Raw genomic sequence first — 25,187 nt, forward strand, 5'->3', positions numbered from 1 at the left:
TTCCATATATGTATATGGGGGTGGACATCCGGAACTGAAAGATAATCACAGATAGCAGGTACTACGGATTAAGAGAAAGCATGTTAGACTACTCATGCCATTGGTTCAAACGGATATGTATATTCGATGAAAAAGTTATACCTTTAGTGAGAGTCTGAAATGCAATGATGTTCGGTTCACTTAGGGTGGGAAATCAGAGGGCTGCCGCTGTGTTTTTGGTATGCTAAAGAAAAAGTGTATATCTTGAACTATTTATTCTCACTATGTTAGGGATATATAGTGTTGTATACAGATGCAATGCTTACCTATGTTTATTAGAGGGCTGCAAAAATGAGTTAATCATCACGTCTATGGTAAAGTCCCTGGAAGAATGAGAATAAATGAGAGTATTAATTCTCCGGTCATGGGGTCAGGAGAGAAAAAAAGGAACAACTGACTGGGCTAAGGAGAGCTGTCTGTGGAAGGGGACTGGTGGAAAGCATAGTAAAGTTCCGATGTCATGACTTACGTTTTTCGAGGCCCACTATCCGTCTTGATAAGCTGGGACGCCGCGTACTCGGAGACCGCAAAGCCGGCTAGGTGATGTAGCCACAGTAGTGCCGACAACTGCGGTTCTATTTATGTGGCGGTAAAAACGGTCTGGGTCGTTCCTGGATGAACCGGAAGTGGATGGGAATCCACCCTAAACGTAAGATCCGGTTGTAAGGTTCACTATCGTATTGGTGGGTGCCAAGATAGCCGCCATCTTTGAGAGATGGATCCAAGTATGATCGTATAGAGTGGAATATGACGATAAAGGGGAGGTAGGTTACTAGCTCTATGCAGGCAATGTAAACAAAAAACTCTACTGTGTAGAGATATTGGCCTGTTTGTCCGAACATATCGGTGTGCCAGGAAACCATACGTTCCGGCGAACAAGGTGTGGATATATTTATTTATCGTAAGATAGCCGCCATCTTGGAAAGGTTAAGATGGGTGTGCTATGTGAGTTAATATTGATTGACGCCCGATGTTCCATAAAAAATTTGCAATAATGAGATAAAGGAATGGTAGTCTTACTCATGGTTAGGTTCCATGATGAAGTGGAACCATCCTATATAAATGTGAACTGAAAAATCTGAATGGATGAAGTGCTCTTGTAGGTGGGGGGTAGCTACTAAGTCAGAAAGATGGTTCTTAAAAGGTGACCGAATCTAAGGACAGGTGTAAGTGGAAATATATAATCACGAGAAACAGAATACTCACTTTCTGAAAATGGTCAACGAAGACCTACTCATATGATTTCAAAAATTACTGGTTTTTACTGAAAGGATTAATCAAATCAAGTATTATATCTTAATACTTGGTCCCATGGAATGTCACTATTCATTCCCTTCTGGTATGTGTTAAGGGAAAAAATCCAGTAGACCTCTCTGCATTTCCGTATATTTGTGCTGGCGACGCCTGTGTTGGTGTTGATTTTCTCTAAAATCAACCATCTTATTTGGTGTTCACTATGTTGTGCTTCCATGTAGTGTCGTACGAGAGGCGCTTGGATTTTTTGAGTGCGAATGGCAGACCTATGTTCTGTGAGCCGTGTGTCATATTGAAAAGAAAGAGTATGCAGTTCCTAAGCGAGACGGGGGAGTGTGGGTGCAAGGAAGAGACCGTAAGAAAGGGGAATTCCTCTATTCGGAACTAGGGTCCTCACACACCCAGCAAGCTAGGTGTCATGCTTCATCATATGGACCTGCTCCTCGTCGGGCTGGCGCTGCAATGCCCGACGGGCACCCTAAAAAGGGGCTCTTTGGCGGAGATCTTTAGTTCCTGGCCGTATGATGCAGTGTGTGTGAGAGGAACCTAGTGGTGTAGATGTGAGTGCAGGTAAGTGGGTTAAAACAAGTTGGAGAGTCCAGAAATATAATTTTATTAAGGGTGGCTCTCCACCTGATTAAAAATGAAAACAGAGTGGCAGCTGGCTGATATTATGATTCAGCTTGGCTAAGCTCTTCTGTGGTGGTCGACATGTTTCTTGCCCGGTGGTCCTATTGATCCGTGGCAATTCCTCAGGACCTATTGAACTGTCAAAATAATCTACACAAAGTGGTAAGTACAACTGTTACCTGCCACCTGTTATATGGAAAACGATCTCGCCATATGCCTAAGGGAACCTAGAAAGAAAGGAAAGTTTTAAGGAAGGCATCCCAAGCAAAGGCAGTGATTAAAATAAGTACTGTACAGGTCGCTCTCACATAGTGGTGATTACCCCCTTGACCAAATGGCACAAGCAACCGTCCTTTGTCACCAAGTGTCAACAAACCCTGTACAGTGAGTAGGAGTTCTCCTACGAAAGTGAAATTAAAAACAATCTAAAAAACAGAAGACTGGAAGTGTTGTGCTCCCTATAAGGAAGTTATATGAAGTGACTACAAGTATCTCCATAGTGGAGTCATGGGGCACTCACCTATTCTGGTGTGATACCCTGCTCCTATCCGTGGCCGTGGCGCCACCGGGACACCAAGATTCTGGTGTCCTAGTAAGGAACAAAATGGTGCATGAAATAACAAAATAACTAGCCCGACAAGTATCGTCAGCATAATAAAACCAAATCGCCCAGAATGTTCTTCTGAAGTTTGTTGATCTTTAATTTGAGCAGATACTCTTTGTTTTCAGAGATCTCACTATTTATTTCTGCCAGTTTCGCTTTGAACGCGGTATTCTGGGTTGTAGATTTGAGTGCACTCTCTGCTGCCTGAATTCTCGCTAATAGGGCATCTGCTAATCTTTGGGCCGTATTAATAATGAGAACCAAGAGATCTCTGGTGCACTTCCAAGAGACTAGGCTCCATTCTTTCTTCTAGGTTGGGTCTTCCAGGAAAAGTCTGGGAAAAATGTTGATGATGAGTCCACTGGGTGCTATATTGGCGCACTTTGCTCGGCACTCGGTGGGAGTAGGTGGCAACCCAGGGTTTTTTGTCGGTTACTATTTACGGCAAACTGGGCTTGCCCTGGACTCTACGCATGGAGCGAGCGATTATGTGGTGGGACCTTTATTTGGTAGTTACGCACTTCTGACTGGCTGATACCTTGAACGGGTTGGCATTCACAACTCCTGTGACTTCTTCTTTCTTAGTTTGCTTCGTGGTGCTATTTTATCATCTTATTATCCCTTGTGGTTTAACACTCGCATCACAGCAGCTCATATGACGGGATCGCACATGGGCGATTTGGTTTTATTATGCTGACGATACTTGTCGGGCTAGTTATTTTGTTATTTCATGCACCATTTTGTTCCTTACTAGGACACCAGAATCTTGGTGTCCCGGTGGCGCCACGGCCACGGATAGGAGCAGGGTATCACACCAGAATAGGTGAGTGCCCCATGACTCCACTATGGAGATACTTGTAGTCACTTCATATAACTTCCTTATAGGGAGCACAACACTTCCAGTCTTCTGTTTTTTAGATTGTTTTTAATTTCACTTTCGTAGGAGAACTCCTACTCACTGTACAGGGTTTGTTGACACTTGGTGACAAAGGACGGTTGCTTGTGCCATTTGGTCAAGGGGGTAATCACCACTATGTGAGATCGACCTGTACAGTACTTATTTTAATCACTGCCTTTGCTTGGGATGCCTTCCTTAAAACTTTCCTTTCTTTCTAGGTTCCCTTAGGCATATGGCGAGATCGTTTTCCATATAACAGGTGGCAGGTAACAGTTGTACTTACCACTTTGTGTAGATTATTTTGACAGTTCAATAGGTCCTGAGGAATTGCCACGGATCAATAGGACCACCGGGCAAGAAACATGTCGACCACCACAGAAGAGCTTAGCCAAGCTGAATCATAATATCAGCCAGCTGCCACTCTGTTTTCATTTTTAATCAGGTGGAGAGCCACCCTTAATAAAATTATATTTCTGGACTCTCCAACTTGTTTTAACCCACTTACCTGCACTCACATCTACACCACTAGGTTCCTCTCACACACACTGCATCATACGGCCAGGAACTAAAGATCTCCGCCAAAGAGCCCCTTTTTAGGGTGCCCGTCGGGCATTGCAGCGCCGGCCCGACGAGGAGCAGGTCCATATGATGAAGCATGACACCTAGCTTGCTGGGTGTGTGAGGACCCTAGTTCCGAATAGAGGAATTCCCCTTTCTTACGGTCTCTTCCTTGCACCCACACTCCCCCATCTCACTTAGGAACTGCATACTCTTTCTTTTCAATATGACTAATTGGGCATGTATGCTGGACCTTCTTCAATAAGAGCCCACCAGTCCCTCTTTTGATAACATAGTTTAATGCACGGGCCACCCCCGTGGGACGTCATTTAGGATACCATACGGTGCTAATTGCACTAAGTGGACCATCTTCATCTTCAAGCACCGCTCATCTAACGGTTGCTTTGTGTTGACCTACCCATCATGGAGGACAACCTAGGACTTAGCTTCAATGACGAAGCGGTAGCTGACATTTTAAGAAAAACTCCCTCCCTTCTCGGGATTGGGGGTTCTGTGGCCTCAGGGTCACAATCAGAAGACTGGACCTCTCTCACAGCATTAAAAAGGGAGTGGGTCAAGATCACGCTGCATGGGGCTCTAATGACGGAATATCTAAGAGCCAATATAGCACCCAGTGGACTCATCATCAACATTTTTCCCAGACTTTTCCTGGAAGACCCAACCTTTAAGAAAGAATGGAGCCTAGTCTCTTGGAAGTGCACCAGAGATCTCTTGGTTCTCATTATTAATACGGCCCAAAGATTAGCAGATGCCCTATTAGCGAGAATTCAGGCAGCAGAGAGTGCACTCAAATCTACAACCCAGAATACCGCGTTCAAAGCGAAACTGGCAGAAATAAATAGTGAGATCTCTGAAAACAAAGAGTATCTGCTCAAATTAAAGATCAACAAACTTCAGAAGGACATTCAGAAGTTTGATAAAGAGAAGATCTATCCTTACCTGAAAGCAGACTTCCAGGCAACCAAGAATAGTTACTCATCTGATGAAAGTCCAGACAATTCGAGAAGGGGGTCAACGAGTAGTGACTCGAGCTCTAATAGCTGGGGAGGTAACCAGCAGAAAAGGAATTTTCAATCTCCTTACCCTGTTTACAGTAACGCCCCGGTCTATACAGGACCACCACAACCCCCCTTTTGGCAGTTTCCTATGTTTCCGCATGGACAGCCTCAGTTCTATCCCCCAGGCAACCCTCCTTTTTTAGACAGAGGTTGGGGCAGAGGAAGAGGGCGAAAAAGAGGGCCACCCAAAGGAGTACAATGGCAGGATCAGGAACAATTCCCGTCAGCTCCCAGGGGCAGAAACAGAGGGAAAAAGAATTAGTTGTAAATCTGTCAGACAGACCCTTGAGTCCCTTGGAAGAGGAGGTCCTCGAGAAGGGACTCGGTTATGTCCCTACACCGAGAACTGACAATTTCAGAGATAATTGTGAGATCCATGAATTCCTTAGAAAGATACGTCTTAAGGCATTCTTCCAAGACCAACCAGCTACTGAATCTACGGATACGGGTTTACGTAATCCATCCAGATTTACTCCTACTAATAACATGGTCCCCCCGGAAGTACTCACATTTGAAAAAGCTGTCCTTCGTGACTTGGGTACAATTCCTGCCAGAGGTATTTTCCACAACATGTCTAATGCGGAATTGTCTGCAGCAAGAACCTTACCCAATGATAACAACATTATTATCAAACAGGCTGACAAGGGAGGGGCGACGGTGATACAAAATACTATTGATTATGATCAAGAGTGTAGACGACAACTTGACAACACTAAGTACTACACCCCTATCTCCGTTGACCCTACACCGAGACTCACCACTAAGATCGCGACCATCACTTTTGAAGCTGAAAGTAATGGTTGGATCAGCAAAAAGGAAGCTGAATTTCTCAACACTAAAGAACCTAAGATCCCATACTTTTACACTCTGCCCAAAATACATAAGGGCACTACACCAGTCCCGGGGCGCCCCATTGTATCGGGTATAGGTTCACTCCTGGAACCTCTCTCGAGGTTTGTTGATCATTTTTTGCAACCCTTTATCAAAAAAACTCCCTCCCATATCCGTGACACCACGGATATCTTGCAAGTCATAGAGGAGGCACACGACACAAGCAATATTGACCTGTTGGTTACGTTGGACGTGGAGGCATTATACACCAATATCCCCCAGCGTGCCACTTTGATGGCAATCGAAAGTGCCCTTATGAAAGAGGAATGGACATCACCTACCCCCATCTCCTTTGTGATGGAGTGCGCCACATTGGCCCTTACTGAAAACTTTTTCGAGTATAATAAACAGTTGTTCCACCAATCGCAGGGCACCTCGATGGGTAGTACCTTTGCCCCTAGTGTGGCCTGTATCTACATGGCCACTTTCGAGGAGGAAGTCATCAGGCACCCCAGCAATCCTTACATCAACAATTTAACCTTGTGGAGGCGCTTCATTGATGATATTTTAATCTTTTGGAAGGGGGACCAGCAGACATGCTTAGCATTCTGCGATTGGATTAATGCCCAAAATCTATTCCTGAAATTCACACACATTATCTCTGACTCCAATGTACCTTTCTTGGACCTCATGGTCACACTAGGGGACACAGGCCTGAGCACCACGCTTTACAAAAAACCTAGTGACAGGAATAGTTTACTCCTATACAGTAGCCATCACCCAAAGGCTCTTAAGGACAATTTACCCTTTGGGCAATTCCTCCGTCTCAGGAGGAACTGTTGTTCCACCAAGGACTACCTAACTGAAGCTGACCAATTGAGCTCTAACCTGAGACAAAGAGGCTACCCTGAGCGCCAGGTAAAAAACTCATTGAAGAGGGCTCGTAATAATCCACGAGATATCCTACTACAACCCAATAGTAAGGAAAGGTCGGAGACTCTGACCTGCGTTACATCCTTCACTCCTAACTCTACTGCCATCAAGGGTATAATCAAGAAGCACTGGGGGATTCTTACTGCGGGTGACCTCACTATCCCGCCCCCGCGCTTTGCCTTCAAACGCACCCAAAATCTGAAGGATATCCTTATCAATACGAGACCAAGACAAACCAACCACCATGATCAAAGCACCCTCTGGGGTCTTCCCCCAGTGAAAGGACACTATCCTTGTGGTTCCTGTGCTGTGTGCCATCAAACTGCGGTGATCAAAGAGGTGGTTTTTTCAGACTTCTTTACCTGGAGGTTACAGCGACATACCAATTGTAACACCACACAGTGTATTTACTTGATAACCTGCCCATGTGAACAGAGGTATGTAGGCATGACTATGCGACCAGTTAAGACACGCATAACAGAGCACAAGAGTAATGTGAGATGGCAGAGAATTACCACGAAACTCTATACTCACTGCAAAGAGAACAACCACACACCAGACTCCCTGAGATGGTTAATCCTTGAGGCACACCCTAGGATTACACAAAGAGCCCTATTTAAGATTGAACAGCGATGGGTGCACCGTCTGAGGACAGACCTAGAAGGCTTAAACGATCAGATTCCATGGGCAGCACTCATGAACAGATAATACAGACCTTCTTTCATGTTATTAATGTGTTCCCCAAGGAGTAGATATATCATTAACTTGCTACCCTGGGCCTTCCTCTTAGTGTGGTTGTGCTTCATTTTTCCCTAGACTCATGTTGGATACTTGTTAGGTTCACTCACTCCAAGATGGCTGCCATCACCTCCATTGAATCTTTAGATGCGGCCTCACACGTCAAACACTGACGGGAACCCCCCCTTTTTTAGCCGACCCGCTGCTCGGGCTACATGGCTACCATAATTTCTCACCCTTAATAGCGGTACAATCCTTTCCGCGCTGTAACCAAGCTAATACCACACCACTAATCATTGGGAAATAATGATTTCAGTAACCTTAGACCACATCTTAAGATGGCCGCTGAATTCGACACTCTTTCCCATGGCTCCGGCTCCACGCACTCACAACACATACTTCCGGGTATTCTGCCCGCCCCCTGCAGAACAGACCAACCGGTATATCTGTCATGGCAACATGCCGGTCATTAGCATTCCCGGGTCGAGTGGCGCGAGGGTAGGTTGATAGCCCATTCCGGCAACAACCGTCAAGTAAGTGCCACAGCGATACTACTACACACCCTGTTGCTAGTGATGGGTCAGGTGAGAGGTCTGTATGCGTGTCCGCAACTGATGGGGTGATGCTTAATGGTGGTTATATTCCCACCGCTGAACTAGTAAAGTATGACTAAGACGCGGTGTTGTCAGTGCTCTCTCTTGTTTACAGGTTTTGATACCACATGCTGTCAGTGTGCCGCACGAGATGAACATCTATCGGTCCGCTGGCGCACTTTGCTCGGCACTCGGTGGGAGTAGGTGGCAACCCAGGGTTTTTTGTCGGTTACTATTTACGGCAAACCTGGCTTTCCCTGGACTCTACGCATGGAGCGAGCGATTATGTGGTGGGACCTTTATTTGGTAGTTACGCACTTCTGACTGGCTGATACCTTGAACGGGTTGGCATTCACAACTCCTGTGACTTCTTCTTTCTTAGTTTGCTTCGTGGTGCTATTTTATCATCTTATTATCCCTTGTGGTTTAACACTCGCATCACAGCAGCTCATATGACGGGATCGCACACGGGCGATTTGGTTTTATTATGCTGACGATACTTGTCGGGCTAGTTATTTTGTTATTTCATGCACCATTTTGTTCCTTACTAGGACACCAGAATCTTGGTGTCCCGGTGGCGCCACGGCCACGGATAGGAGCAGGGTATCACACCAGAATAGGTGAGTGCCCCATGACTCCACTATGGAGATACTTGTAGTCACTTCATATAACTTCCTTATAGGGAGCACAACACTTCCAGTCTTCTGTTTTTTAGATTGTTTTTAATTTCACTTTCGTAGGAGAACTCCTACTCACTGTACAGGGTTTGTTGACACTTGGTGACAAAGGACGGTTGCTTGTGCCATTTGGTCAAGGGGGTAATCACCACTATGTGAGATCGACCTGTACAGTACTTATTTTAATCACTGCCTTTGCTTGGGATGCCTTCCTTAAAACTTTCCTTTCTTTCTAGGTTCCCTTAGGCATATGGCGAGATCGTTTTCCATATAACAGGTGGCAGGTAACAGTTGTACTTACCACTTTGTGTAGATTATTTTGACAGTTCAATAGGTCCTGAGGAATTGCCACGGATCAATAGGACCACCGGGCAAGAAACATGTCGACCACCACAGAAGAGCTTAGCCAAGCTGAATCATAATATCAGCCAGCTGCCACTCTGTTTTCATTTTTAATCAGGTGGAGAGCCACCCTTAATAAAATTATATTTCTGGACTCTCCAACTTGTTTTAACCCACTTACCTGCACTCACATCTACACCACTAGGTTCCTCTCACACACACTGCATCATACAGCCAGGAACTAAAGATCTCCGCCAAAGAGCCCCTTTTTAGGGTGCCCGTCGGGCATTGCAGCGCCGGCCCGACGAGGAGCAGGTCCATATGATGAAGCATGACACCTAGCTTGCTGGGTGTGTGAGGACCCTAGTTCCGAATAGAGGAATTCCCCTTTCTTACGGTCTCTTCCTTGCACCCACACTCCCCCGTCTCGCTTAGGAACTGCATACTCTTTCTTTTCAATATGACTAATTGGGCATGTATGCTGGACCTTCTTCAATAAGAGCCCACCAGTCCCTCTTTTGATAACATAGTTTAATGCACGGGCCACCCCCGTGGATCGTCATTTAGGATACCATACGGTGCTAATTGCACTAAGTGGACCATCTTCATCTTCAAGCACCGCTCATCTAACGGTTGCTTTGTGTTGACCTACCCATCATGGAGGACAACCTAGGACTTAGCTTCAATGACGAAGCGGTAGCTGACATTTTAAGAAAAACTCCCTCCCTTCTCGGGATTGGGGGTTCTGTGGCCTCAGGGTCACAATCAGAAGACTGGACCTCTCTCACAGCATTAAAAAGGGAGTGGGTCAAGATCACGCTGCATGGGGCTCTAATGACGGAATATCTAAGAGCCAATATAGCACCCAGTGGACTCATCATCAACATTTTTCCCAGACTTTTCCTGGAAGACCCAACCTTTAAGAAAGAATGGAGCCTAGTCTCTTGGAAGTGCACCAGAGATCTCTTGGTTCTCATTATTAATACGGCCCAAAGATTAGCAGATGCCCTATTAGCGAGAATTCAGGCAGCAGAAAGTGCACTCAAATCTACAACCCAGAATACCGCGTTCAAAGCGAAACTGGCAGAAATAAATAGTGAGATCTCTGAAAACAAAGAGTATCTGCTCAAATTAAAGATCAACAAACTTCAGAAGGACATTCAGAAGTTTGATAAAGAGAAGATCTATCCTTACCTGAAAGCAGACTTCCAGGCAACCAAGAATAGTTACTCATCTGATGAAAGTCCAGACAATTCGAGAAGGGGGTCAACGAGTAGTGACTCGAGCTCTAATAGCTGGGGAGGTAACCAGCAAAAAAGGAATTTTCAATCTCCTTACCCTGTTTACAGTAACGCCCCGGTCTATACAGGACCACCACAACCCCCCTTTTGGCAGTTTCCTATGTTTCCGCATGGACAGCCTCAGTTCTATCCCCCAGGCAACCCTCCTTTTTTAGACAGAGGTTGGGGCAGAGGAAGAGGGCGAAAAAGAGGGCCACCCAAAGGAGAACAATGGCAGGATCAGGAACAATTCCCGTCAGCTCCCAGGGGCAGAAACAGAGGGAAAAAGAATTAGTTGTAAATCTGTCAGACAGACCCTTGAGTCCCTTGGAAGAGGAGGTCCTCGAGAAGGGACTCGGTTATGTCCCTACACCGAGAACTGACAATTTCAGAGATAATTGTGAGATCCATGAATTCCTTAGAAAGATACGTCTTAAGGCATTCTTCCAAGACCAACCAGCTACTGAATCTACGGATACGGGTTTACGTAATCCATCCAGATTTACTCCTACTAATAACATGGTCCCCCCGGAAGTACTCACATTTGAAAAAGCTGTCCTTCGTGACTTGGGTACAATTCCTGCCAGAGGTATTTTCCACAACATGTCTAATGCGGAATTGTCTGCAGCAAGAACCTTACCCAATGATAACAACATTATTATCAAACAGGCTGACAAGGGAGGGGCGACGGTGATACAAAATACTATTGATTATGATCAAGAGTGTAGACGACAACTTGACAACACTAAGTACTACACCCCTATCTCCGTTGACCCTACACCGAGACTCACCACTAAGATCACGACCATCACTTTTGAAGCTGAAAGTAATGGTTGGATCAGCAAAAAGGAAGCTGAATTTCTCAACACTAAAGAACCTAAGATCCCATACTTTTACACTCTGCCCAAAATACATAAGGGCACTACACCAGTCCCGGGGCGCCCCATTGTATCGGGTATAGGTTCACTCCTGGAACCTCTCTCGAGGTTTGTTGATCATTTTTTGCAACCCTTGGTCAAAAAAACTCCCTCCCATATCCGTGACACCACGGATATCTTGCAAGTCATAGAGGAGGCACACGACACAAGCAATATTGACCTGTTGGTTACGTTGGACGTGGAGGCATTATACACCAATATCCCCCAGCGTGCCACTTTGACGGCAATCGAAAGTGCCCTTATGAAAGAGGAATGGACATCACCTACCCCCATCTCCTTTGTGATGGAGTGCGCCACATTGGCCCTTACTGAAAACTTTTTCGAGTATAATAAACAGTTGTTCCACCAATCGCAGGGCACCTCGATGGGTAGTACCTTTGCCCCTAGTGTGGCCTGTATCTACATGGCCACCTTCGAGGAGGAAGTCATCAGGCACCCCAGCAATCCTTACATCAACAATTTAACCTTGTGGAGGCGCTTCATTGATGATATTTTAATCTTTTGGAAGGGGGACCAGCAGACATGCTTAGCATTCTGCGATTGGATTAATGCCCAAAATCTATTCCTGAAATTCACACACACCATCTCTGACTCCAATGTACCTTTCTTGGACCTCATGGTCACACTAGGGGACACAGGCCTGAGCACCACGCTTTACAAAAAACCTACTGACAGGAATAGTTTACTCCTATACAGTAGCCATCACCCAAAGGCTCTTAAGGACAATTTACCCTTTGGGCAATTCCTCCGTCTCAGGAGGAACTGTTCTTCCACCAACGACTACCTAACTGAAGCTGACCAATTGAGCTCTAACCTGAGACAAAGAGGCTACCCTGAGCGCCAGGTAAAAAACTCATTGAAGAGGGCTCGTAATAATCCACGAGATATCCTACTACAACCCAATAGTAAGGAAAGGTCGGAGACTCTGACCTGCGTTACATCCTTCACTCCTAACTCTACTGCCATCAAGGGTATAATCAAGAAGCACTGGGGGATTCTTACTGCGGGTGACCTCACTATCCCGCCCCCGCGCTTTGCCTTCAAACGCACCCAAAATCTGAAGGATATCCTTATCAACACGAGACCAAGAGAAACCAACCACCATGATCAAAGCACCCTCTGGGGTCTTCCCCCAGTGAAAGGACACTATCCTTGTGGTTCCTGTGCTGTGTGCCATCAAACTGCGGTGATCAAAGAGGTGGTTTTTTCAGACTCCTTTACCTGGAGGTTACAGCGACATACCAATTGTAACACCACACAGTGTATTTACTTGATAACCTGCCCATGTGAACAGAGGTATGTAGGCATGACTATGCGACCAGTTAAGACACGCATAACAGAGCACAAGAGTAATGTGAGATGCCAGAGAATTACCACGAAACTCTATACTCACTGCAAAGAGAACAACCACACACCAGACTCCCTGAGATGGTTAATCCTTGAGGCACACCCTAGGATTACACAAAGAGCCCTATTTAAGATTGAACAGCGATGGGTGCACCGTCTGAGGACGGACCTAGAAGGCTTAAACGATCAGATTCCATGGGCAGCACTCATGAACAGATAATACAGACCTTCTTTCATGTTATTAATGTGTTCTCCAAGGAGTAGATATATCATTAACTTGCTACCCTGGGCCTTCCTCTTAGTGTGGTTGTGCTTCATTTTTCCCTAGACTCATGTTGGATACTTGTTAGGTTCACTCACTCCAAGATGGCTGCCATCACCTCCATTGAATCTTTAGATGCGGCCTCACACGTCAAACACTGACGGGAACCCCCCCTTTTTTAGCCGACCCGCTGCTCGGGCTACATGGCTACCATAATTTCTCACCCTTAATAGCGGTACAATCCTTTCCGCGCTGTAACCAAGCTAATACCACACCACTAATCATTGGGAAATAATGATTTCAGTAACCTTAGACCACATCTTAAGATGGCTGCTGAATTCGACACTCTTTCCCATGGCTCCGGCTCCACGCACTCACAACACATACTTCCGGGTATTCTGCCCGCCCCCTGCAGAACAGACCAACCGGTATATCTGTCATGGCAACATGCCGGTCATTAGCATTCCCGGGTCGAGTGGCGCGAGGGTAGGTTGATAGCCCATTCCGGCAACAACCGTCAAGTAAGTGCCACAGCGATACTACTACACACCCTGTTGCTAGTGATGGGTCAGGTGAGAGGTCTGTATGCGTGTCCGCAACTGATGGGGTGATGCTTAATGGTGGTTATATTCCCGCCGCTGAACTAGTAAAGTATGACTAAGACGCGGTGTTGTCAGTGCTCTCTCTTGTTTACAGGTTTTGATACCACATGCTGTCAGTGTGCCGCACGAGATGAACATCTATCGGTCCGCTGGCGCACTTTGCTCGGCACTCGGTGGGAGTAGGTGGCAACCCAGGGTTTTTTGTCGGTTACTATTTACGGCAAACCGGGCTTGCCCTGGACTCTACGCATGGAGCGAGCGATTATGTGGTGGGACCTTTATTTGGTAGTTACGCACTTCTGACTGGCTGATACCTTGAACGGGTTGGCATTCACAACTCCTGTGACTTCTTCTTTCTTAGTTTGCTTCATGGTGCTATTTTATCATCTTATTATCCCTTGTGGTTTAACACTCGCATCACAGCAGCTCATATGACGGGATCGCACACGGGCGATTTGGTTTTATTATGCTGACGATACTTGTCGGGCTAGTTATTTTGTTATTTCATGCACCATTTTGTTCCTTACTAGGACACCAGAATCTTGGTGTCCCGGTGGCGCCACGGCCACGGATAGGAGCAGGGTATCACACCAGAATAGGTGAGTGCCCCATGACTCCACTATGGAGATACTTGTAGTCACTTCATATAACTTCCTTATAGGGAGCACAACACTTCCAGTCTTCTGTTTTTTAGATTGTTTTTAATTTCACTTTCGTAGGAGAACTCCTACTCACTGTACAGGGTTTGTTGACACTTGGTGACAAAGGACGGTTGCTTGTGCCATTTGGTCAAGGGGGTAATCACCACTATGTGAGATCGACCTGTACAGTACTTATTTTAATCACTGCCTTTGCTTGGGATGCCTTCCTTAAAACTTTCCTTTCTTTCTAGGTTCCCTTAGGCATATGGCGAGATCGTTTTCCATATAACAGGTAGCAGGTAACAGTTGTACTTACCACTTTGTGTAGATTATTTTGACAGTTCAATAGGTCCTGAGGAATTGCCACGGATCAATAGGACCACCGGGCAAGAAACATGTCGACCACCACAGAAGAGCTTAGCCAAGCTGAATCATAATATCAGCCAGCTGCCACTCTGTTTTCATTTTTAATCAGGTGGAGAGCCACCCTTAATAAAATTATATTTCTGGACTCTCCAACTTGTTTTAACCCACTTACCTGCACTCACATCTACACCACTAGGTTCCTCTCACACACACTGCATCATACGGCCAGGAACTAAAGATCTCCGCCAAAGAGCCCCTTTTTAGGGTGCCCGTCGGGCATTGCAGCGCCGGCCCGACGAGGAGCAGGTCCATATGATGAAGCATGACACCTAGCTTGCTGGGTGTGTGAGGACCCTAGTTCCGAATAGAGGAATTCCCCTTTCTTACGGTCTCTTCCTTGCACCCACACTCCCCCGTCTCGCTTAGGAACTGCATACTCTTTCTTTTCAATATGACTAATTGGGCATGTATGCTGGACCTTCTTCAATAAGAGCCCACCAGTCCCTCTTTTGATAACATAGTTTAATGCACGGGCCACCCCCGTGGGACGTCATTTAGGATACCATACGGTGCTAATTGCACTAAGTGGACCATCTTCATCTTCAAGCACCGCTCATCTAACGGTTGCTTTGTGTTGACCTACCCATCATGGAGGACAACCTAGGACTTAGCTTCAATGACGAAGCGGTAGCTGACATTTTAAGAAAAACTCCCTCCCTTCTCGGGATTGGGGGTTCTGTGGCCTCAGGGTCACAATCAGAAGACTGGACCTCTCTCACAGCATTAAAAAGGGAGTGGGTCAAGATCACGCTGCATGGGGCTCTAATGACGGAATATCTAAGAGCCAATATAGCACCCAGTGGACTTATCATCAACATTTTTCCCAGACTTTTCCTGGAAGACCCAACCGTTAAGAAAGAATGGAGCCTAGTCTCTTGGAAGTGCACCAGAGATCTCTTGGTTCTCATTATTAATACGGCCCAAAGATTAGCAGATGCCCTATTAGCGAGAATTCAGGCAGCAGAGAGTGCACTCAAATCTACAACCCAGAATACCGCGTTCAAAGCGAAACTGGCAGAAATAAATAGTGAGATCTCTGAAAACAAAGAGTATCTGCTCAAATTAAAGATCAACAAACTTCAGAAGGACATTCAGAAGTTTGATAAAGAGAAGATCTATCCTTACCTGAAAGCAGACTTCCAGGCAACCAAGAATAGTTACTCATCTGATGAAAGTCCAGACAATTCGAGAAGGGGGTCAACGAGTAGTGACTCGAGCTCTAATAGCTGGGGAGGTAACCAGCAGAAAAGGAATTTTCAATCTCCTTACCCTGTTTACAGTAACGCCCCGGTCTATACAGGACCACCACAACCCCCCTTTTGGCAGTTTCCTATGTTTCCGCATGGACAGCCTCAGTTCTATCCCCCAGGCAACCCTCCTTTTTTAGACAGAGGTTGGGGCAGAGGAAGAGGGTGAAAAAGAGGGCCACCCAAAGGAGTACAATGGCAGGATCAGGAACAATTCCCGTCAGCTCCCAGGGACAGAAACAGAGGGAAAAAGAATTAGTTGTAAATCTGTCAGACAGACCCTTGAGTCCCTTGGAAGAGGAGGTCCTCGAGAAGGGACTCGGTTATGTGCCTACACCGAGAACTGACAATTTCAGAGATAATTGTGAGATCCATGAATTCCTTAGAAAGATACGTCTTAAGGCATTCTTCCAAGACCAACCAGCTACTGAATCTACGGATACGGGTTTACGTAATCCATCCAGATTTACTCCTACTAATAACATGGTCCCCCCGGAAGTACTCACATTTGAAAAAGCTGTCCTTCGTGACTTGGGTACAATTCCTGCCAGAGGTATTTTCCACAACATGTCTAATGCGGAATTGTCTGCAGCAAGAACCTTACCCAATGATAACAACATTATTATCAAACAGGCTGACAAGGGAGGGGCGACGGTGATACAAAATACTATTGATTATGATCAAGAGTGTAGACGACAACTTGACAACACTAAGTACTACACCCCTATCTCCGTTGACCCTACACCGAGACTCACCACTAAGATCGCGACCATCACTTTTGAAGCTGAAAGTAATGGTTGGATCAGCAAAAAGGAAGCTGAATTTCTCAACACTAAAGAACCTAAGATCCCATACTTTTACACTCTGCCCAAAATACATAAGGGCACTACACCAGTCCCGGGGCGCCCCATTGTATCGGGTATAGGTTCACTCCTGGAACCTCTCTCGAGGTTTGTTGATCATTTTTTGCAACCCTTGGTCAAAAAAACTCCCTCCTATATCCGTGACACCACGGATATCTTGCAAGTCATAGAGGAGGCACACGACACAAGCAATATTGACCTGTTGGTTACGTTGGACGTGGAGGCATTATACACCAATATCCCCCAGCGTGCCACTTTGACGGCAATCGAAAGTGCCCTTATGAAAGAGGAATGGACATCACCTACCCCCATCTCCTTTGTGATGGAGTGCGCCACATTGGCCCTTACTGAAAACTTTTTCGAGTATAATAAACAGTTGTTCCACCAATCGCAGGGCACCTCGATGGGTAGTACCTTTGCCCCTAGTGTGGCCTGTATCTACATGGCCACTTTCGAGGAGGAAGTCATCAGGCACCCCAGCAATCCTTACATCAACAATTTAACCTTGTGGAGGCGCTTCATTGATGATATTTTAATCTTTTGGAAGGGGGACCAGCAGACATGCTTAGCATTCTGCGATTGGATTAATGCCCAAAATCTATTCCTGAAATTCACACACACTATCTCTGACTCCAATGTACCTTTCTTGGACCTCATGGTCACACTAGGGGACACAGGCCTGAGCACCACGCTTTACAAAAAACCTACTGACAGGAATAGTTTACTCCTATACAGTAGCCATCACCCAAAGGCTCTTAAGGACAATTTACCCTTTGGGCAATTCCTCCGTCTCAGGAGGAACTGTTCTTCCACCAACGACTACCTAACTGAAGCTGACCAATTGAGCTCTAACCTGAGACAAAGAGGCTACCCTGAGCGCCAGGTAAAAAACTCATTGAAGAGGGCTCGTAATAATCCACGAGATATCCTACTACAACCCAATAGTAAGGAAAGGTCGGAGACTCTGACCTGCGTTACATCCTTCACTCCTAACTCTACTGCCATCAAGGGTATAATCAAGAAGCACTGGGGGATTCTTACTGCGGGTGACCTCACTATCCCGCCCCCGCGCTTTGCCTTCAAACGCACCCAAAATCTGAAGGATATCCTTATCAATACGAGACCAAGACAAACCAACCACCATGATCAAAGCACCCTCTGGGGTCTTCCCCCAGTGAAAGGACACTATCCTTGTGGTTCCTGTGCTGTGTGCCATCAAACTGCGGTGATCAAAGAGGTGGTTTTTTCAGACTCCTTTACCTGGAGGTTACAGCGACATACCAATTGTAACACCACACAGTGTATTTACTTGATAACCTGCCCATGTGAACAGAGGTATGTAGGCATGACTATGCGACCAGTTAAGACACGCATAACAGAGCACAAGAGTAATGTGAGATGCCAGAGAATTACCACGAAACTCTATACTCACTGCAAAGAGAACAACCACACACCAGACTCCCTGAGATGGTTAATCCTTGAGGCACACCCTAGGATTACACAAAGAGCCCTATTTAAGATTGAACAGCGATGGGTGCACCGTCTGAGGACAGACCTAGAAGGCTTAAACGATCAGATTCCATGGGCAGCACTCATGAACAGATAATACAGATCTTCTTTCATATTATTAATGTGTTCCCCAAGGAGTAGATATATCATTAACTTGCTACCCTGGGCCTTCCTCTTAGTGTGGTTGTGCTTCATTTTTCCCTAGACTCATGTTGGATACTTGTTAGGTTCACTCACTCCAAGATGGCTGCCATCACCTCCATTGAATCTTTAGATGCGGCCTCACACGTCAAACACTGACGGGAACCCCCCCTTTTTTAGCCGACCCGCTGCTCGGGCTACATGGCTACCATAATTTCTCACCCTTAATAGCGGTACAATCCTTTCCGCGCTGTAACCAAGCTAATACCACACCACTAATCATTGGGAAATAATGATTTCAGTAACCTTAGACCACATCTTAAGATGGCCGCTGAATTCGACACTCTTTCCCATGGCTCCGGCTCCACGCACTCACAACACATACTTCCGGGTATTCTGCCCGCCCCCTGCAGAACAGACCAACCGGTATATCTGTCATGGCAACATGCCGGTCATTAGCATTCCCGGGTCGAGTGGCGCGAGGGTAGGTTGATAGCCCATTCCGGCAACAACCGTCAAGTAAGTGCCACAGCGATACTACTACACGCCCTGTTGCTAGTGATGGGTCAGGTGAGAGGTCTGTATGCGTGTCCGCAACTGATGGGGTGATGCTTAATGGTGGTTATATTCCCGCCGCTGAACTAGTAAAGTATGACTAAGACGCGGTGTTGTCAGTGCTCTCTCTTGTTTACAGGTTTTGATACCACATGCTGTCAGTGTGCCGCACGAGATGAACATCTATCGGTCCGCTGGCGCACTTTGCTCGGCACTCGGTGGGAGTAGGTGGCAACCCAGGGTTTTTTGTCGGTTACTATTTACGGCAAACCAGGCTTGCCCTGGACTCTACGCATGGAGCGAGCGATTATGTGGTGGGACCTTTATTTGGTAGTTACGCACTTCTGACTGGATGATACCTTGAACGGGTTGGCATTCACAACTCCTGTGACTTCTTCTTTCTTAGTTTGCTTCGTGGTGCTATTTTATCATCTTATTATCCCTTGTGGTTTAACACTCGCATCACAGCAGCTCATATGACGGGATCGCACACGGGCGATTTGGTTTTATTATGCTGACGATACTTGTCGGGCTAGTTATTTTGTTATTTCATGCACCATTTTGTTCCTTACTAGGACACCAGAATCTTGGTGTCCCGGTGGCGCCACGGCCACGGATAGGAGCAGGGTATCACACCAGAATAGGTGAGTGCCCCATGACTCCACTATGGAGATACTTGTAGTCACTTCATATAACTTCCTTATAGGGAGCACAACACTTCCAGTCTTCTGTTTTTTAGATTGTTTTTAATTTCACTTTCGTAGGAGAACTCCTACTCACTGTACAGGGTTTGTTGACACTTGGTGACAAAGGACGGTTGCTTGTGCCATTTGGTCAAGGGGGTAATCACCACTATGTGAGATCGACCTGTACAGTACTTATTTTAATCACTGCCTTTGCTTGGGATGCCTTCCTTAAAACTTTCCTTTCTTTCTAGGTTCCCTTAGGCATATGGCGAGATCGTTTTCCATATAACAGGTGGCAGGTAACAGTTGTACTTACCACTTTGTGTAGATTATTTTGACAGTTCAATAGGTCCTGAGGAATTGCCACGGATCAATAGGACCACCGGGCAAGAAACATGTCGACCACCACAGAAGAGCTTAGCCAAGCTGAATCATAATATCAGCCAGCTGCCACTCTGTTTTCATTTTTAATCAGGTGGAGAGCCACCCTTAATAAAATTATATTTCTGGACTCTCCAACTTGTTTTAACCCACTTACCTGCACTCACATCTACACCACTAGGTTCCTCTCACACACACTGCATCATACGGCCAGGAACTAAAGATCTCCGCCAAAGAGCCCCTTTTTAGGGTGCCCGTCGGGCATTGCAGCGCCGGCCCAACGAGGAGCAGGTCCATATGATGAATAATGACACCTAGCTTGCTGGGTGTGTGAGGACCCTAGTTCTGAATAGAGGAATTCCCCTTTCTTACGGTCTCTTCCTTGCACCCACACTCCCCCGTCTCGCTTAGGAACTGCATACTCTTTCTTTTCAATATGACTAATTGGGCATGTATGCTGGACCTTCTTCAATAAGAGCCCACCAGTCCCTCTTTTGATAACACTGTGAGCCGTGTGGCCATGGATCGTGCCGTCTCACCCACGTATCCTAGGAAGAAATGTCTTCATCTGGAGCCCTTTGACTTCTCTTTTGAAGAAGACAGTGGAAAGGTTCACCCTGACTTCGGGTGGAAAGGAATTCCAGATCCTTGGAGCCATCCCTGCGAAGGCTCGGTAAAAGGTCTTTTTTTATTTGAATTTTTGTGGTTTTAGCAAAAAGGTGCTGGCACTTCTGGAGGCTCTAGAACCACATGAGAGTTCCAGTTTCCATGCGAGGTACAGCGGGGTCTTGAAGTGGATGGCCTTGTGAGCCATGCTTGCAATTTGTAACTGTATCCGACCTTCATATGGAAGCCAATTCAGGTCCCGCAAGTCCGGAGAGATGTGGTGGTATTTTTTTGTGCCAGTTAAGAGCCTAGCAGCGGAACTGAGTGTAGCACTAAGAGGAGCTGTCCTCACTACAGGCAGGCCGCAAAGTGTTGCGCTACCATAGTCCAGCTTTTAGATCACTAATGCTTGCACTGCAACCTTTAGGTCATGAGCAGGGAGAAAGGGTTTAAGTTTCCTGAGTAGGCTGAGTTGGAAGTACGCTCCTTTGGTGAGGGAACTGATGTGCTTCTGCATGTTCAGGCTTTTGTCAAGAATGATACCCAAAAGAGATGCCGATTCCACGAGGAGCGGTCTACAGTTAAGAGCAGTCAGCTGATTTAACCATTGCTTAATGACAAGGGATTTGTAGTGGGGTGAGATCAATAGGCAATCCGTTTTAAGAGCATTTAGCTTCATGTGATTACTTGTCAACCAGCTTTGTGTTTCCAGCAGGACTGAGTTGAGGGACTGAATGTCTTCGGGGGAGGCGATCTTCAGGTATAGTTGGGTATCATCCACGTACATATGATAATGAATGCTGGCTGATTTTAGAATTTCTGTCAGAGGCTCCATGAACAGGTTAAAGAGCGTGGGGGACAGTGCTGAGCCTTGGGGAACCTCCCAGATGACCGGTGAAGGATGTGACAAGGATCAGTTCACCTTGAAGCTTTGGGATCTGTTGTAAAGGAACGATGAAAACCAGTTTAAAACCGGCCCGACAGCCCCATCCTATGTTCCAGGAGGTCAATTAGGTGATCGTTTTGACAGTATCAAATGCTGACAAGAGGTCCAGAAGGATCAATAGGCATGACTCATTGTGATCCAGCATTCTAAGCGCATCATCCACGATGTGCGTTAGCGCCGACTCCGTGCTATGACCTGGGTGGAAACCAGATTGGCACTGGTCCAGGAGATGGAAATGGTCGATGTGATGACAGAGTTGGGCGAGCGCATATTTCTCCAGGAGTTTTGCTAAGGTGGGGATGTTAGTGATTGGGCGAAAGTTGAGAAGGTCCGTGGGATCTGCATTTGGTTTCTTTATGATCGGGGTACCTTGACCAGATTTAAGGCAATCCGGAATAGCCCCTTGCATAAGAGAAGCATTGATGATCGTCATTCAGAATGTTAGTAAGGAGGATCTCACTTCCGGGAACAGGTTCGATGGCAAAGGGTCATTGTAGTGATTGGAAGGTTTCAAAGTCAACAGCATTTTGCGTATAGTGGGTTCATCCAAGGTTTGGAACAGACTCCAAGAGGCATTGTTTTTGAGGAGGGTCAATGATACTCGACTCTGAAGGGTGTACGGTGTTCAGTGGACCACTCGAGAGGAGATCACGGGCCGATCATAACTCCATCTCAATCTTAGTAGACTTATCAGTGAAGAAAACAGCAAATTCTTCACAGTTCGGCAGTGTCCCTGACCCGGAGGCGAGAGGTTAGGATGATTGTTAGCTTGGGACTTGATGAGTTTGAACAGTTTCTTTGGACGTTTTTTTTGTTTGGTCTAGTTGAGTTCCGAAGAAGGTGGCCTTCGAGCATCTGATACATTTATTGTATATGCTTCGCAAGGATCTCAAGTGACAAAGATGTTCAAGGGAGGGATGCGAACACCACTTCCTTTCTGTGAGTCTTAAATTTCTTTTTTCGGCATTAAGACTATCATTTAACCACGGTTTGGAGAGTTTAGAGGACACTCTAGCTGAAGTGGTGCTACTGAGTCAAGTACATTAAGCATTGCGTGGTCATAGTGGGCCGTCAGGTCATCGACATCCGACATGTTCATAGGGGGGGGGGCAAGATGCTATCACAGAGCACCATCAGGTCTTGCGCGTTGATGTTCCGTAAACATTTTTTCAACTGTTTTGAGTTCTTCGGTTGAGATCTGCTTGCTCTTACTGATTCAAGGACGAGGAAGGTGATGCAGTAGTGGTCAGTCCAGTCACATGGGAAGATCGATCCCAGGAGGAAAGAGTTGGGCTTACCAATGACAAGATCTAGCGATGCTTCTTTTGTTATGCGTAGGGCTGTAACATAATTGGATAAGGTTATGGTCAAGTAGGAAGGATCTTGTTACACTTACATTTTCAATACCCAATATTACTCTTTCATTCTTAGTCAGCCGACTAGGGGTCAGATGCTGAGTGCGAGTCTTTGTTAAAAGGATCTCAACTGAATGTGGCACATACACTTTGACAGGATGTCCCATCACAATCGATTCACTTTGTTCCAGACTCACACAAGTAGCAGCTACTGCTTTTAAGCAGCCAGGTAATGCCGCAGCCACTGGATCCAGAGCAGCAGAGAAGTATTCTACTGAACATTGGGACAAATCGTGTCTTTGGGTTAACACCGAAAGTGCACAACCTTCTCTTTCAGAGCAGAATAAAGCAAACTATTTTGTATAATCTGGCATCCCCAATGCTGGCGCTTGACACAAACAACTTTTCAGATTTACAAATGCTTCTTCACTTTCATCACCCCATTCAGTCGGATCCATATCATATTTTCGTGTCAACCTTTTCAAGCAAGCAGCGAAAATCCACTGATTTATTGCCGACAATATCCAACCACTCCTAAAAACATTTGCACTTCTTTCTTTGTCTTAGGCAGGCTCACTTTTATTCTTTCTGATGTTACTTTCCCTAATCCTCTTTCTATCTTGTGCCCTAAATATTGGACTTCTTGTCTACAAAACTGTAATTTCTCTGGCGACACCTTTTGTCCTCCTTCTACCAAGTGGTTCATTAAAGCTATTGTCAATGCCACAAGCTTTGTGTGTCTTTGATGCCACCAATAGGTCATCAATATACTGAACCAAGACCAAATTTCCTGGCATAACGAAAGTCTCCAAACATTTTTTTAGAATCTGATTAAAGATCGAGGTTCTCTCTGTGTACCCTTGAGGAACTCGGCATCATGCCAAAAACACGGTCTCCAAATCGGAATGAAAACAAATATTGGCTACCCGGATGCAATGGAATTGAAAAGAATGCTTGGCACAAATCAATCACAGTACACCAATGGGCATCCCATGGCATCTGATAAAGAATCACTGCTGAATTCGGTACTACTGGACAACAAGGTACTACTATTTTATTGATTTTCTTTAAATCTTGCACTATTCTATATTTTCCACTAGGCTTTTTAAGTTCCATGATTGGCGAATTACAAAGGCTGCTCAATATTTTTTTTAGAATACCTTGCTTAATCATTTGATAAATCACTGGAGCAACTCCTGCTTTCACTTAAGGACTCATTCTGTATTGGGGTGTGTTTGGATATATTGCAACTTCTCTCAACACAATTTTGATTGGGTCTACCTTTGCCATTAGACCAATTTATTTCCCTGTAAAATCCCACACATCTGACCTCACTGTAGTTTTCAATTCATCAGGCAAATCATTTTCAGTAAGAAGTGAAAACATCTCATCCACTTTTGTCCCTTGTTTCGCTAGCATCATCTTAAAGGCAACGTCTTCATCAAGTGTTTGAAAAGCAACACCATCAGGCGTACAGAAGATGGTACAAATTTACTTGACTGGAATCACATACCACAAATGGATGCATGTCTCTGAAATTACCAATATTTACTTCTATTGGTTTTATGACTGGGGTTCTTATTTGCTTATTTGAGACTCTTATACCTTGGATAGTTTCTCCCAAGATGGGTAGGTTTGGAATTTCTGCTGCTCTCCCAGTAGAACGGGTAGCGCCAGTATCCACTAGAAAAGTGATGTAGTTTCCTTCAACCTTTCCATCAACAAATGGACCTGACTGATCCACCACCAAGGATGCGCCAAGCACGCACTCTTCCTCCCCCCTCAGGCACCATCATTGGGACATTATCACTTTGCATCCAATATTGTGAACCATCTGTGTATTCTTACCACTTTCTCCACGGAATCCGGTGTTCACACTGTACCTCTGTACCTCAGCGCTCACATTGTTGGGCATAGGGGCTTTTGGCACCTGCAACTGTGCAGTAACTACCTGTTACTGTTGTTGTTGATTCACAACCACCTCATTCTGCATCTGTGGATTTAAAATTTGATTTACCCCATTATTCTGTTGAATATTTCTACACTCGTTCTTCCAATGTCCAAGCTTTCCACACTCATGACAAGGATATTTCTTTTTCGCTTCTTCTTTACTCATACGTCCTTTTCCCTTACTTCCATTCAACACTTGACTATTCTGATTCTGCCGTCCATCTGGTTATCATTTTGGGAACCAGAAGTTGCTTCTTAGCGTTCTGCTATCTTCAC

This window comes from Triturus cristatus, chromosome 2_2 (genome assembly GCF_964204655.1).
Source record: "Triturus cristatus chromosome 2_2, aTriCri1.1, whole genome shotgun sequence".
Lineage (NCBI taxonomy): Eukaryota > Metazoa > Chordata > Amphibia > Caudata > Salamandridae > Triturus > Triturus cristatus.